Here is a 16091-nt window from a genome sequence, read left to right as displayed (position 1 = left end):
CTTTCTAGATTGCACTGCTTACTTACCTGTTGGTGCTGTTCAATTTCTGCCTAACTTTGTCTTTCCCTACCTTTTAAATTTCTGGAGTGCCATTTTGCTCCCACTTCATTTGTGAGCTTAACTTGTCTGGAACCTATTGGGAGTGGTGTGGTGTATTAAGAGTGTGATTTTTAAACTGCTTCACTTTAGTAAAATGTTATGCAACTGATGTGTAAAAAAATGTATATTATTTTACTGAGAAGTCTTGAGTCAGTGTTTGTTTGAATCATAGTAATTGCTCTGCTTTGTGTAACTATTTGATACTGCTCACTTACTCTTGAGATAAGTCTGGCTGCTCAGCCATCGCTACCACTTTTACTGTGTAGTACAGGCTTGTGCCAAAGGTGAATTTGTACTGTCACTTGTAGTCTCAATTGTGTGTGGTGTCCCCAAAGGGTACTGCATATAATTCTGCCTAACATCAATGATTACAAAAACAGTGATAGACAGACCTGGCCAGAAGGGAAAACATATAGGCAGCCAATATGTACTCGATATTCTTACAGCAGTCGTTAAGTACAGGGGATGCTGACACCAGTCAACGACGGGCAGAGAATGAAATGCATCACTTTTTGAGAAAAGCATGCGCGCTGGAGAATGGAGCCCCACTCTGTGCAGAGAAAACACGCCTACCGATGTCAAAATACAGTATGAAAATCCAAAATATTGGTTGCTTACGTTCCAGTGCACACATGGCTCATGCTTATGCATATTCTCTGTCCCCATACTATGCTGGACGTTTCCGCATTGTCTCCAATGCACACTAAAAGGGATGTTTACACAAATAAAGACATGTTTAGAAATAAGACTCGGAACGGAATGGTCCCCGGCGCTTGTATTGACCTCACAATATTGAAGACGCAGGGCCTGATTCCGAACTCCGTATTAAATAAGTTAAACCTGGAGCGGTTCTGGTTGCATCACCGAGTGACTGACTGGGCTGCACGCTGTTCCCTCTATCCGAGGGATGCGCGGCAAGTAACTTCCTTGTAATCTTGTAACATCCTCAGAGCACCGACCTTGCTGAAGAGAAATCAGAGAGCTGACGGAAGCGCGGGCTTCGGACAGACTTTCACCGGCGCTCGAGGGGGTCGAGGAGCAGTATCGGCGCCAGCAGAGCAGGTAGGGTAAGGGAGCAGATGGGTGGTTGGAAACCCTAGCTGTTAGCCACGTGCTTCCTGTAGCGCTATGTGCAAATGCTTCTTTTCCCGGCACTAATCGTAGATCGGAACAATGACTTCTGGAAACGTTCTTGTTCTGAAACTTTGCTCTACTTAATATATTTTACACATAACACATCTGGACTGAATCAGTCGGGTGCGTTGGGGATATTTATGTACGGTCCTAAGACTGGCAAACAGAGAAGAGCGGAGGGCACTTTTTAAGTTTGAGACACAGGGCCCTTGCTCTTTATGGTTTTATGGAAGACCGCCAAAGCAGCAGCAACGCATTGCATAAACACTAGCTCTACCTTCACAGCCAATCTTTCCTCAAAAACGCATCCGACAAGCATATATGTATTAAGCAGCCCATGTTGATTTCCCTGTGCATCTTTTTTGCAAAAACAGAACAAAAAGCTGTCTCATTTAAGCAATTCTCAACATAGGCAGTCAGCCACTGGGGGACCCATCCCCCTCCCCCCCCCCAAGCTTCGCCCTACCGTCATTGTCCCCCAGGCGGGTTCAAGATTTTTACGCATAGCTGCGGCAACCCTGCTTTGCACACCACCATCCTACACGCTGTTGCTTACAAATGCATGCCACTCCGATTTGTGGATAAATCAATGGCCTCAACTGTATTTACACATCCGTCAGCATCAGACGATCGGCAAGCCATGATCCCAGGCTTAAACGTTTAATTCCTGCACCCTCTCTCCCTTTCTTTCTTTTTTTTTTTATGCGAGCTCCTGGGCTGTGGACAGCGCCATGTGGCTCTTTGCTTCTGGAGTGGCTGTTTTTTTTTTGTTCAGGCATCTTAAAAAAAAAAAAAATGAACAAGGGTTCCACAAGTCTAACACTTTCAGCAGTTTGTTTTATTTATTTGGTATTGCATGCCAAACCCTTGGGTAGCCGGGCGCAGTAGGTCAAGACAACTTAAGCTTAGTTACAGAATGTATACAAAGAAGCATATATATATATATATATATATATATTCAGTGAAAAAAACTTTGTTAAAGGGATGTTATGGTTAAGTTGCGCTACTAAAAACCTATGAAATTCACTGAAAAAACTTGGTTAAAGGGATGTTATGGTTCCAAGTAAAACCGAAAAACCCTTGAAATTCGCCAGTTATGGTAAGCTAAGCAACCATAACTCGCGCCACCACCGTGCACTCCTAAGACTAACACCCAGGACATCAAAGATGACATCACAAATGTCATTGATTACATCACTGATGACATCACATGTCTGGCTCACTATTTTTTCTTTTGCTGACATATCTAGGCCACATGGTTTTCTTCAGTAACAGTCAGAAACTAAGAATTATATTTTATTTGTAGACATATCCTTCTAGTAGGTTCTTACAGTAATTCCCTTAGAGTACAGTCACATCATATGAAACATATACATATGGGAAAACACAAGCTTGAAAGACAGCAATCCTTTTTGTGCATAAAGATAATCACTAGACTTATGAGCACTTTCTGATAGTTCTGTTGTTTTTTGTTATGGCTGTACTTTCCCTGTGGGTCCAATCACATCAAGTGATACATATACATAGGGTAAATAGCAGCTTTGAAACAGAGCAATCATTTATTTGCATGAAACTAATCAGTTAAGTTATGAGTTGTTTCTGCTACTACTTATGCTTTTTTGCTAACTTCACTTTCCCTGTATATACCCATATTGGTATGTGTTCTTGTGTCTTTGTATTTTGTCTATAGTAATGCAATTATGTAATACATGGGTTTTGTTAGCTACTTATTACATATTTCACAGTACACAAAAATCTATTAAGAAAACAATTATCATTTCATTATTCAACATATTAACATTACCAATATCATACCTTCATCTTGTACGCTGCACACAATGTTATGTTTCTGTATGAGTAGCTTAGTATACTAGATAGAACCCCATAATAGGATGCTATTTATATCAATGCATCGTTCAATGCAATTATTAGGGTATATTTCTTGCAATGATTCTTGACACTTTTTTCGCAACATAATAAGAATCCCTTCTACACATATTTCATGAGAAGTACATACACATGTGATGTCATCAGTGATGTCATCAATGACATTTGTGATGTCATCTTTGATGTCCTGGGTGTTAGTCTTAGCAGTGCACGGTGGTGGCACGAGTTATGGTTGCTTAGCTTACCATAACTGGCGAATTTCAAGGGTTTTTCGGTTTTACTTGGAACCATAACGTCCCTTTAACAAAGTTTTTTCACTGAATTTCATAGGTTTTTAGTAGCACAACTTAACCATAACGTCCCTTTAACAAAGTTTTTAAATTGAATTTCATAGGTTTTTAGTAACAAAGCTTAACAATAGTAACTTTGACTTTATGTACATGTAATATGGAACATACTGAACCACTTCTACTGAATGTAATGTCCGCAAACATTTTTGATGTCCGCGGACATATCCGGACAACAGTACCACTACCTAAAAAGTCTGGGGGGGTATGTTTAATTGTTATATTACAACATTTAACAAATTTAAAAAATTCACAAAGTAGTACACATACATATTATATGTAGTAATACATAAGAAATGTAATCCATAAATGTACCGCACTAACCATTCATTTAAATACAATATATTCTAAAATGGAATATACCAAGAGAAGCTAAATAGGCTTCCAACGTAATTACCTCACAGACACTCCACAACTAAGACCAAGACCAGACCTACAGAGTACTCAGAACATATCTTACCTGAAATAGTAAGTGTACATCATTTTACTCATATCTTTATAAACTTTCTGTATTAGATTAAAAAAAAAATATTATATATATTTTTTTTCTCTCTCACAGAAATGTCTAGTACTCTGGAATGGCTAGAGGAGCACTTCCAAATGACGAAATGTCAGAAAATAGTGAAGCTAATGGTACACACTTTACAATATAAACCATTTAATTGTTATTATTTTATATATATTTAACATATATATTTCTTTTTGTACAGAGCATACCAAAATAGAAAATATGTCTGAAGAAACTGTTATGGAAAACACGCTTGACAGCTTAAAAGAAAAAATGGATTTATTATTGAGCAATTTTAATAATTTGAAAACATTTGTTGAGGATCATTTTAAAACAAAAACCTCATGCCATTTTCCCACATGTACTTGTCCCCCCTCACCGTATCCCAGTCAATTATCCCCAAACCCTCTCCATAATCCAAAACGTTTTGATGAGACTTCCATCCCTTCTTCACCTGATACCAATCATGTTGAAACCCATAATTCTCCTGTTTTTGTTTCTGTTTCTGCCTCACCTTCTCTGTCATAAATTATTAATATATGTGAAATAAAGTTACATTTTTATATTGTGTTGTAATTACTTCCCATTTTTTATTTTTTTAAAAACAATGTAGATGTCCGCGGACAGCGTGGGTGTTCTAAAATGTTCGTATATAAACAAAAATGGAGGTGTCCTGAAGAACACTATACCTGTCCGTATTGTTCGCTAAAAAGTTGAAACTGTTCTAAGAACCCAATTGGTGTCCTGAAATGTTCGTAATTAAATGAAAATGGAGGTGTCCTAAAGAACACTATACCTGTCTGTACTGTTCACTAGTAAGTTGAAACTGTTCAAAGAACACAAGTGGTGTCCTGAAATGTTCGTAATTAAACGAAAATGGAGGTGTCCTAAAGAACACTAAACCTGTCCGTACTGTTCGCTAGCAAGTTGAAACTGTTCTAAGAACACAAGCGGTGTCCTGAAATGTTCGTAATTAAACGAAAATGGAGGTGTCCTAAAGAACACTATACCTGTCCGTACTGTTCGCTAGCAAGTTGAAACTGTTCTAAGAACACAAGCGGTGTCTTGAAAGGTTCATAATTAAATGAAAATGGAAGTGTCCTAAAGAACACTATACGTGTCCGTACTGTTCGCTAGCAAGTTCAAACTGTTCTAAGAATCCAATTGGTGTCCTGAAATGTTCGTAATTAAACGAAAATGGAGGTGTCCTAAATAACACTATACCTGTCCGTAATGTTCGCTAGCAAGTTAAACTGTTCTAAGAACACAATTGGTGTCCTGAAAAGTTCGTAATCAAACGAAAATGGAAGTGTCCTAAAGAACACTATATCTGTCCGTAGTGTTCGCTAGCAAGTTTAAACTGTTCTAGAACATACGCGATGTCCAGAAATGTTCCTTTGATGTGTGACGCACTTTTAATTAATTCAGGACCTGAACACTGTCCGTAGAACATCAACGCGCATGCGCAAACCAAAGTCTGTGCATTTGGTGTCCTGCGGACAGGAGCTTCCTTCGCGGACCTGTTCGCGAATGGATCATGTGACCGCGCCCATGCTGATCGCGTGTTCTGAATGCGGACACTGTTCGTGTCCCCGAACAATTTAAAAGTACATTTTCGAGTAATCCACACTATTTTTCCATAAAAACTCATCATGGCACAAGTCCCACATAGTAATCCTGAGTTTCTACATATCTTTTGAAACTTTTTTAACCCTTTTTTGAGTTCGATCTGTCTGCGGACAGCGCGCATATCCACGAACCGCGTACAAGCACCCCTATAAAAGACCACGCCCTAGAGCTTATTCTCATTGTGTTTCTGGTTATTTTCAGAGCACAGCTATTTCCCCAGCAACCTGCTGATTACACCATCAAGATGGCATCCCTGGCTGCAGAACTGCCACCTGGTGCTGCACCTTCTTCAGCACCACCCCCACCCCCCTCCACCACCACCACCACCTTCCCAAGGGCCTGAAGAGGGGAACAGGAGAGAGGATGCAGAGGAGGAAGAAGAGGATGATGAGAATGAGGTAGAGGAAATCCCTACTACCCGCACTAGACGTGAGTCTTGGGTGTGGTGGTTATTTTCCATTTATGGGAATGGTCCTAAGGCTCGTGCGAACCATGTTATCTGCAATGAGTGCAAAATGATACTCAGTCACGGGAAACACGGTTCGTACAGCTTTGGGACCACGACCATGAAGCGACACCTGAGGTCATTTCACTCTGGGGCTATTCGCAAGGTTGTACCTTGCGAAGAACGTAATAGGTTGATTTCATCTACTTCATCCTCCGTTTCTGATCCTGTCACCACAAGGACCACCTCTGTGGGACAGCGTCTTCCTCAAGCTGCCTCACAGGCCATATAGAATTTTGATGACCCTTATCTTTCGAGGGTCACAATTGTATGCATGTACTGTGACACAGTACTCTGCAGGCGGCAGCGACTTCGGAGTGCTTTTGAGACTATCGTCTCAGAGCACGAGAAGACCTGCTCACTACCCAAATAAAACCCACTCTACATCTTCCTCTCTCAGCTCGCCCTTTCTTATCCCTGTGGTTGGTGTTCCCCCCTTTACCCTCCTTTCCCCTCCTCTCCTAGTGTGTCGTGTCTAAAAAACCAAATAAAAATACAAAATTACAAAAATAAAAAAAAATAAGGCTCTTTTCAGAGCCGCCTTTCACAGTTAAAAAATAGAAGTGAAGATAAATAAAGCAGGGCCCTTTGTATTTCTTAAAAGTCGGCGGACAGTTCGCGAACATTACAAAAATTGGGGTGCTACCCTATTGTTACCATTGCATTTTTCTCTGGGAGGAAGTGGTGGCTCTGAAAAGAGCCTTTGGGAGGTGTTTGTATGTCAAAAATTATAAATACTTAACACCTACTTCAAAATGGATGCTGTATTTCTAAAAAAGGTCGCAATGCATTTTGTACATTTCTCAGAAAAATCTGATTGCCAGCATAAGTAAGATGGACTCCATCTCTGCGAAAAATGTATGTACTATGAAACATAATATTTTCATTGTGAAAAGAGGACATGCCAAAATCTTTTAGAAATGCACAAACAGCCTTATTAACATAGCGCCTTGCTTTTTCCATTTGTGGACCAAATGAAGAAGAACAAAGCCACATTTGTCTCTGCGCAATCCGTGAAAATATTACTTGAGAATTAGGAAACATGTCCATGACTTTCCCAAGTCCTTCTTTCATAGAAAATTGCAAAGAAATTCCAGACACATGTCCTAAACTGTTCCCTCCACAATGAATTACAATTGTGTCTGGATGTTGCTTTGTTTCCAAAGTAGCACAGAGAGGTAGCAAGTCCAACCACTTCATTCCACGTACTCCTTGCCAGTGTACTTCCACATGTGGAAATCCAAGATCTACAGCTACTCTACAGCTTTCTGCATGCACCTTCAACCAATGTATCCACGAATCTCCCAAAATCCAAACAATCTGTTTTCTGAAACACACAGCCATAGCTATCTGTTGTTCTCTCAGCAAAAAGAGTATATGAGAAACTCTCTCCTGGCACAACACACCCACTAAACTTTCCTGACCAATCCCTTTCACTGCTCATTCTCATTTGCATGACTTCTGAACCCAAAAATCCCCGGATGTAACTCCCGATGTCCGCGAACTACCGCCATGTCCGCGGACATATCGTAACATGAACAGCCATTCTACCATTTCCACTTCACTCTCTGTGCCATTCCCTCATTGGATGTAACTAAGAAATCACAATGACCATGTACCAATCACATTCAAGACCTCTACATCTAACTGCATCATCATAGATCAGCACAACAAATGTACTATGAATCTCTCTGAGAACAAGTGTCATATCATTGGCAAGCACCATCTACAAGAAATACTGTACAGGTCTCCAAGATTTCTACTTGCAGCTCCATGCATATCCATATGCATGAACACAAACTACAGGTATGCATATTTTCTGTACAGTACATGAACACATTTTCAAACTGACTTTTAGCTTGTGTAATCTGTAAAATGAATCTACTGTCTTTTTTTCCAATTTCCTAAAATCAACTATCACTTATAAACCTTTATACTATTTACTTTCTTTATACACACACTATCAAATCATGTTAAACTAACATTTTTTAAATGAAATTTATAGACTACATATATTCAAACAAAATTGCATGCATGCACAATCTATGTTCCAATCTCAAAAAATAATACTTATACAATTACATTTATTTATTTATTTGATTACTTTAATTTAAGCATGACATTAAGGCACTATTACCTAGAACAGCTTAGTTACAGAAATGGTGGTATTCAGTGGTACATTATGAATTTCACAAGACATACTAAAGATATTTTGTTTGTTACAGTTACTCATTGCAATACAATTTGTTCATTAAGAACATACCATATGTATTGAACTGGTGCGACGTATCTTATGTGAATAAGATAGTTTTAATGGTTTTAAGGAAGGCACTGAGGATTTCAATTAAAAAAATCAATATATAAATTAAAAACAATGCTATATACAAACAAAATCACTAATTTGTTTCTTTTACAATTGCAGTGGAGACCATTCTCCTGTAAAGAAGCAGCCGAATTTCAAGAACAAAGAAGAACTAAGAATTAAACTGCTCATTTTAGAACAAAAGTAAGTAGAATATCACCATAATATTTGTATTATTACTCAAACATACTGTAAAGTTAATTCATGCTATTTCTGTGCCTAAAAATAGAGATTGTGCACCATTCTGTCCAAAAATCCCTATGTCTTAAACAGCGATTTACAGCCAGAATGGCACACAAATTCCTACTTTTGGACACACAAATTACCCAACTCAACCGCTAGAATTTTCATATTATAGAACAAACAACTGTTTTTATTGTATACATTAGATTTACTATTTGTACTTCTCCACACCACTAGCTTATTTTTTTCTGTCATCTGAACTTGAGTTTAGTAACATATTAATTGAAGAATACACATCCCTACTAGTTGTAATTCCCAATGCACAATCAGACACCATTACATACATCATCTTACTCAAACACTCATGCACACAGCACACATACATTGCAGAACAACCCAACCCATACCTTCTTTATTTTTTTCAACAGACCCTAAAGAATGCCTACCAAAAGTCAAGTCCGTAGAACGCAAGTATAGCAAATGAAAATAAAAGTTCCAACATAAGCATCCATCTCTAGCAGAATTTGTAAAAAAAGTTGAAACAAAACAGCTAATACAGTCATTTAGTGAAACACAAGAAGTTTCAAGTACAAAAAATGTGTCTCCTCTATCAAAATGTAAAACAAACCAAAAAACAATTAACAGAAAATCAGCTATCACTACAGATGAAACTACTTCTTTAAATTTTAATATAGTGCAAAGTAAGCATACCAAGAAAAGTATTTTAGCCAAAATGTTCTGTCAAAAAGTCTTTCAAAATCTTATAAAAACAGGAGAGAAATCAGGTTCAATGCTTAAAACCTATCGTAGGAAATTAATTTTAGAAGCATTGATAGATAGTGCAATTCTTCTCAAAAGAAAGTTATTTATTTTAGTTTTAAAGAAAATGAAACCACTAACAAAACTAATAACTAAATTACAAAAAAGACTTCTCAATAAACGAAATGTCAACAGAAAGAACTTCTTAAGTATCTGCAGAAGTGAATGGAGTCACACTACGAGCACAGAACCATTCTTTAATGAAGAAGCGTACAAACAAAAGCAAGGAAATACAATTGCCATACATAGCAGTGGTCGAGGGTATGAAAAAGTTAATAATACCATAATGGAACAAGAAGTACTCCTTACAAAAATATTCCCTGAAAACTTAGAATTACCCCTCCATTCAACTGAATCAGAACGTCTAGTGTACAAATGGCCATGCACGTCAATATGTAACATTCCTGAACAATTTTTCAAGTGTTTACTCCAATTCCTCAATCAATATGTAAAAAGCAAACACGAAATCAAAATTAAACTACTGAAAAATATGGATACCTGTCCAGTGCGCAAATACACAGGACTACAAGGACATTCATTGGCCTGCATTACAGGACCTACTTGTAAAACCACCTTCCATGATATCAAAAGAATATCAACACATTTTCAACCATAAGAAATCTAGTCTATAAACTGTACTATGCTAAAAGTCCTGCTTTAGCACTAGCAAATTTAAATAACATTCTTCTACATGGTACAGCGAAAGACCTACTTCAAGAAATTGACTATATCCAGAAAAAATATTTAGGAAGTGAAAGCCATTTACAGAATGAAATAGCTTTAAACCAAATTAGCAACAATTCTACACATGGCAACCTTTTGCTAAACACATACAAAAAAGAAATACTAAAATGTAAAAGTACATCAGCTGAAGTACCAAACCATGTATGTGTATGTTGCCGCAGAACTTTTTATAAACGTAACACGAAAACTGTAGACCTATCATATAAAATAGAAGATAATGAAGATTCTAAATGGTTTGAATTAGCTCTCTACCTTGTAGCAGAAAACAAATACGAAATAAGTGACCCCTTAATACTTTGCAGTTACTGCACTACATAACTTGACAACAACCAAACTCCTTCACGTGCTATCACAAATAATTTGGAATTATATCCACTACCAAAACCCCTACAACAACTTAATTTATATGAGAACATCATAATTTAAACAGTACACCCATTTCAAGCAATAATACGCCTTCAACCAAAAACAGTAAAATTACCTCCCTCTAAATTGGTAAAAGGCATTCGTGGAAAAGTAGTTTATTTACCATTAGATCTAAAAGAAAACGTGCATACTCTAGGAGTGCAACGTCCAATGCAGCAATCTTTAATTATCTTAGTAAATGGAGTACCTACAAAAGACAAAAAAATATGGCAACAGCTGGTAGATTTACATAAAGTTAGACAAGCCTTACAATATCTTAAAGAGAATAATGAATATTACAAAGAAATTAATATTGAAGAAAACTTGAAAGATACAACTGAAATAATTCAAGAAACACAAGAAGCTGGTCAATTTGAGCTACTAGATCCTGCTACAATATCAAATACTTTAGACCATCATACAATTCATCCTTTGCACTCTAATGACACCCTAGAAGATGCACTGGAAACATACCAAATGCGTCAAACAAAAGGGTCACCAATCAGCATATGGGAAAAAAGTATAGAAGCACGTGCTTTTCCTCTACTCTTTCCTACCGGCAAAGGAGGAAGGTATGATGATAGACCTATTCAAATATCAGCTTCAGAATACCGCTCATTACGGATGTATTCTGAAGATCCCAGATTTAGACAAAATGTGGAATACATATTCCACCTACTCTTTGAAAGTGAACTAGCAACTTTATGTTGCGGAGTTGCACACATATTAAAATCAGGATCCCACTTTCAAAATATGACAGCTACACAATTATTACAAAAAGTGCAACAAAAGGATGAGGTTTTACAATCAAATATTACAAATCTATTAGCAAATATGCGTGGTACTAAAGAGTACTGGTTTCAACGTCATGGAGATGTACGTTGTATGATCAGAAACCTTGGCCCACCCATTTGGTTTGTTACATTAAATTGTGCAGAATATGCATGGGAAGATTTACATGATTTCCTACGCATATCAAATAAAAACAAAACAAACATAGATATACTAACACCAGGAGAACTTTGTTCTTTGGATCCTGTTAATGTTTCAAGATATTTTCACCATCGCTTCATTGCTATGCTACATTTTATTTGTAATAAAACTGTTCCTCCCCTTGGAGAAGTGCAACACTTCTTTTGGAGAAAAGAATACCAAGCCAGAGGAGCACCACATATCCACATGCTTTTATGGATTAAAGATGCTCCTAAATTTGGTCAAGACAGTGATGCCACTGTTTTACAGTTTATTGAAAAATATGTCACTTGTGAAATTCCATCAGAATCCACAAATAGTGATCTTCATGCACAAATTTTACAGTTTCAAAGACATAAATGTGGCAAATATTGTCATCGCAAATACAAAAACAAAGGGAAATACTACACCAAATACCGATTTGGTTTCCCTAGACCAGTTACAAATACAGGTCAAGTGAACAACCTCATGTCTTCAGTTAGACATAGTGTTCAAAGTAAGTCACCTAAAAATACATATTACATAAAAAGAAAAGAAGAAGAAAAATATATCAATGATTATAATGCAATCATTTCCCACTTATGGAATGCAAACACAGATGTGCAGTACATTGCAGACAATTCTACTGCAGTTGCACGATATGTCACAGCATACTTAACCAAAGCAGAAAAGACAGAGCTCCAAGACCTCTGGAATGACCTGTCATCAGATAAAACAGTGTCTCGGAAATGATACAGCTTGGACATAAAAATGCTGTCCCATAGAGAATGTGGATCATATGAAGCACCTGATTGTTTAACCGGTACTGCATTGTATGGTAAATCTGAAAATATAGCATGACTAAGTCTTGGTCCAGTAAATCTAGAAAAAGAGTTCTAAAAACATATGAAGATATAGAAACAATAGCCAAACATGATCCCAACAGCCAAGACATTTTAAAAACCAATGTATTGGACACATACTACCCAAACAGAAGTAATACTTTGGAAAACATGTGTCTATACCACATAGCCCAAAACTACACATACAAAAATAATATAAAACCTGATGAAAAAAAAGGTAAATACAGAGTGACAAACTGTGAAGGCAGCTTAGTTAAACTCACTAAACCAAATTTAATTAATCATATCAAATTGTCATTGAAGACTCCTCAACATAAAGAAATATATTACATGTCCCTGCTACAACTCTTTAAACCATGGAGAAAAGAAGAAGAAATACTAGAAAACTATGACTCATATGAAGATACTTTCGTAGCAAATGAAAGCACTATAACTGATGTAAACTTTACACAATACAAAACAATGTTGCACAATGAACAGCAACACGAAGAAGAACTCCAGGCCCAACTAGATAAAGACACTCCTGACAGTAGTCAACCTTCTGTAACAGGAAGCCAAGAACCACTGGGAGAACCACTAATAATAAATGAGGCAGAATTAGCTATGATAGAAGTAGAAAACACCATGTGTCAGTATGAAGATAAAGAAGACTTAACTATACTACAATCAAAACTAAACAACGAATAACGTAGCATTTTTGAGTAAGTAACAAATCAAATTGCACATGGTGTACAACATGAAAATAAAGAATGTTCCTGCCATAATTATAAACCTATACTACTGTACGTCAGTGGTGAAGCTTGTTCTGGCAAAACATTCCTAATCAATGAATAAACACTTTCAACTTGACAACGAACAATACAGACAGCGTCCTCAGAACACCCCCATTTTGTTTATTTGCGAACATTTCAGGACACCCCGAGTGTTCATAGAACACTTTCAACTTGCCATCGAACAATATGGGCAGCGGCTTCAGGACACCCCCTGTGAACATTTCAGGACACCGAGACAGTTCTTAGAACACATTCAACTTGCCAGAGAACAATACGGACATCGTCCCTAGAACACCCCTATTTTGTTTATTTGCGAACATTTCAGGACACCGCGAGTGTTCTTAGAGCATCTTCAGGACACCCCCTGCGAACATTTCAGGACACCGAGACAGTTCTTAGAACACTTTCAACTTGCCATCAAACAATACGGACAGCATCATCATGATACCCCCTACGAACATTTCAGGACAACGCGAGAGTTCTTAGAACACTTTCAACTTGACAACAAACAATACGGACAGCGTCATCAGAACACCCCCATTTTGTTTATTTGCAAACATTTCAGGACACCCCGAGTGTTCTTAGAACACATTCAACTTGCCACAGAACAATACGGACAGCGTCCCCAGAACACCCCCATTTTGTTTATTTGCAAACATTTCAGGACACCGCGAGAGTTCTTAGAGCATCTTCAGGACACCCCCTACGAACATTTCAGGACAACGCGAGAGTTCCTAGAACACTTTCAACTTAACAACGAACAATAGGGACAGCGTCTTCAGGAAACCCCCTGCGAACATTTCATGACACCGAGACAGTTCTTAGAACACTTTCAACTTGCCATCGAACAATATGGACAGCGTCTTCAGGACACCCCCTACGAACATTTCAGGACACTGAGACAGTTCTTAGAACACTTTCAACTTGACAACGAACAATACGGACAGCGTCATCAGAACACCCCCATTTTGTTTATTTGCAAACATTTCAGGACACCCAGAGTGTTCTTAGAACACATTCAACTTGCCACAGAACAATAGGGACAGCGTCCCCAGAACACCCCCATTTTGTTTATTTGCGAACATTTCAGGACACCCCGAGTGTTCTTAGAACACATTCAACTTGCCACAGAACAATACGGACAGCGTCCCCAGAACACCCCCATTTTGTTTATTTGCGAACTTTTCAGGACACCGCAAGTGTTCTTAGAACAGTTTCAGCTTGCTTGCGAACAAAACGGACACATATTGAGTCCTCAGAACACCCCCATTCAGTTTATTTAGAACATTTCAGAACACCCGTGATGTCCGCAGACAAATCGAACATAAAAAGAACGTCTACCACATAAAAAAGCACAACATTTAACCTATCTCATACCCTTCCATCCTCCCCAAACACTCCTACACACAACACACTCTACTAAATACACATTTTGAACAAACTTTCACCGTGCTGTCCGCGGACGTCCGTGAATCCAAGATAGCGGGCGCTACCGAAAATCTGACGAGCTTCACACTTATCACTGTCCAATCAGCGAACACGTCGCATGTCCGCGGACATCCCGCAAGCCGATTGGCCAATCAGGACACTGTCCGCGGAGCGAACAGGGAAGTGTGTCCGCGAATCGAACACAGATATCACTCATTTTTTTTTACCTACTTTTTGGTCATTTTAAAAAAACTACTGGACGTATTTTCACCAAATTTGCAAAAGCACGCTTTCGGGACCAAGCCGCTGCTCCTGGTCCAAATTTTGTGAAAATCCGTCCAGCGGTTTGGGCTGTATGCGTGAGCAAAATTTTTTGCCCATTCAGTCTATGGGGAAAAAAAAGTTTTGGGACCCCCCCCCCTATAACTTTGCCCCCCCTGGACGAATCCTCACCAAACTTTGCAAAAAAACTCAGAGTGGGCCATATACATTTTTGCAAAGTTTGGTGAGGATTCGTCCAGGGGGAGCAAAGTTATAAGCCTCCCAAAAAGTGCTCTTCCTACGGAAACAGCAACTTAACCATAACTACATGGCCACTAACGTGGCCATGTAATAGTTGCTGCCAGGTCGGTTACAGTGGGATGGTACAGAAAGGCAAGGTTAGAGACATGAAGAAAAGAAAACAGTGCAAGGTACTGCTAGGGTAAGCTAACAGTCATTTGTTTGTAGCCATTTAAGTACATTAAGTCTAAATTTAGGATACGGTTGTTCCTTTCTGAGGTCATGCGGTAGTGCATTCCAAGTTTGTGCTGCAATAACTGGAAGCTAGATCCACCAGCTGTGACACGTTTAAATCTAGGCATTTCAAGAGTGTGGGCATTGGCTGCTCTCGTTGGACGAGTGGATGATCTTCTGTTTATCCTTCGGCAAGGTAGGGTGGAGCTAGGTTGTTCAAACATTTGGAGGTAAGGGAGACTGTTTTCAGGAGAATCCTGTCAGATATTTTTAACCAATGAACCTCTCTTTTACCGTAAATAAGAAAGAATAGGAATAACAAATAATGTTTCTTTCTGTAATTTTATACAATAATTGCTAGACTCATTAAAAGTTTAATTCAGGCATACTTCAGGGGGTGAGTCAGTTCAGCATTTCATCCTTCTGAGGTCGATAAATGATTACCAATCCAGGTTGGGTGATATTGTATGTATTTTTTTCTATACAAAGCGCTTAAGCGTAAGTACTATATAATAGCACATAATTATCATTTGACCATGGACTTCTGCTTGCATTCACAGTAATTTGGTAATATGGGCCTATACTCACTGATCTTAACGATACATATGGCGATCCATTCTTGCATGAAATGTATATCACATTATAGTGATATTGTAAACATATTTTTCGTAGTGTACTTAGGAACAATGCTATGTGATGCCACTTGCTGTTTTGTCAAA

At 38.2% G+C, this 16091-nt stretch overlaps 1 protein-coding gene across 1 annotated transcript in view; it reads left to right on the top strand.

Moving 5' to 3' along the window:
• The first annotated feature begins 1089 nt into the window (after positions 1 to 1089).
• LOC138521187 (leukotriene B4 receptor 1-like) overlaps positions 1090 to 16091 on the top strand; it is a 273433-nt gene continuing 258431 nt past the window's right edge. Inside the window, exon 1 of the mRNA XM_069633817.1 lies at positions 1090 to 1161. The gene's annotated coding sequence lies outside the window, so the exon portion shown is untranslated. The remainder of the gene's footprint in view (positions 1162 to 16091) is intronic.

This window comes from Ambystoma mexicanum, chromosome 13 (genome assembly GCF_040938575.1).
Source record: "Ambystoma mexicanum isolate Mex_15411 chromosome 13, UKY_AmexF1_1, whole genome shotgun sequence".
NCBI lineage: Eukaryota > Metazoa > Chordata > Amphibia > Caudata > Ambystomatidae > Ambystoma > Ambystoma mexicanum.
Note: the sequence above shows the minus strand (reverse complement) of the source record. Positions and strands in the feature narration are given on the sequence as shown.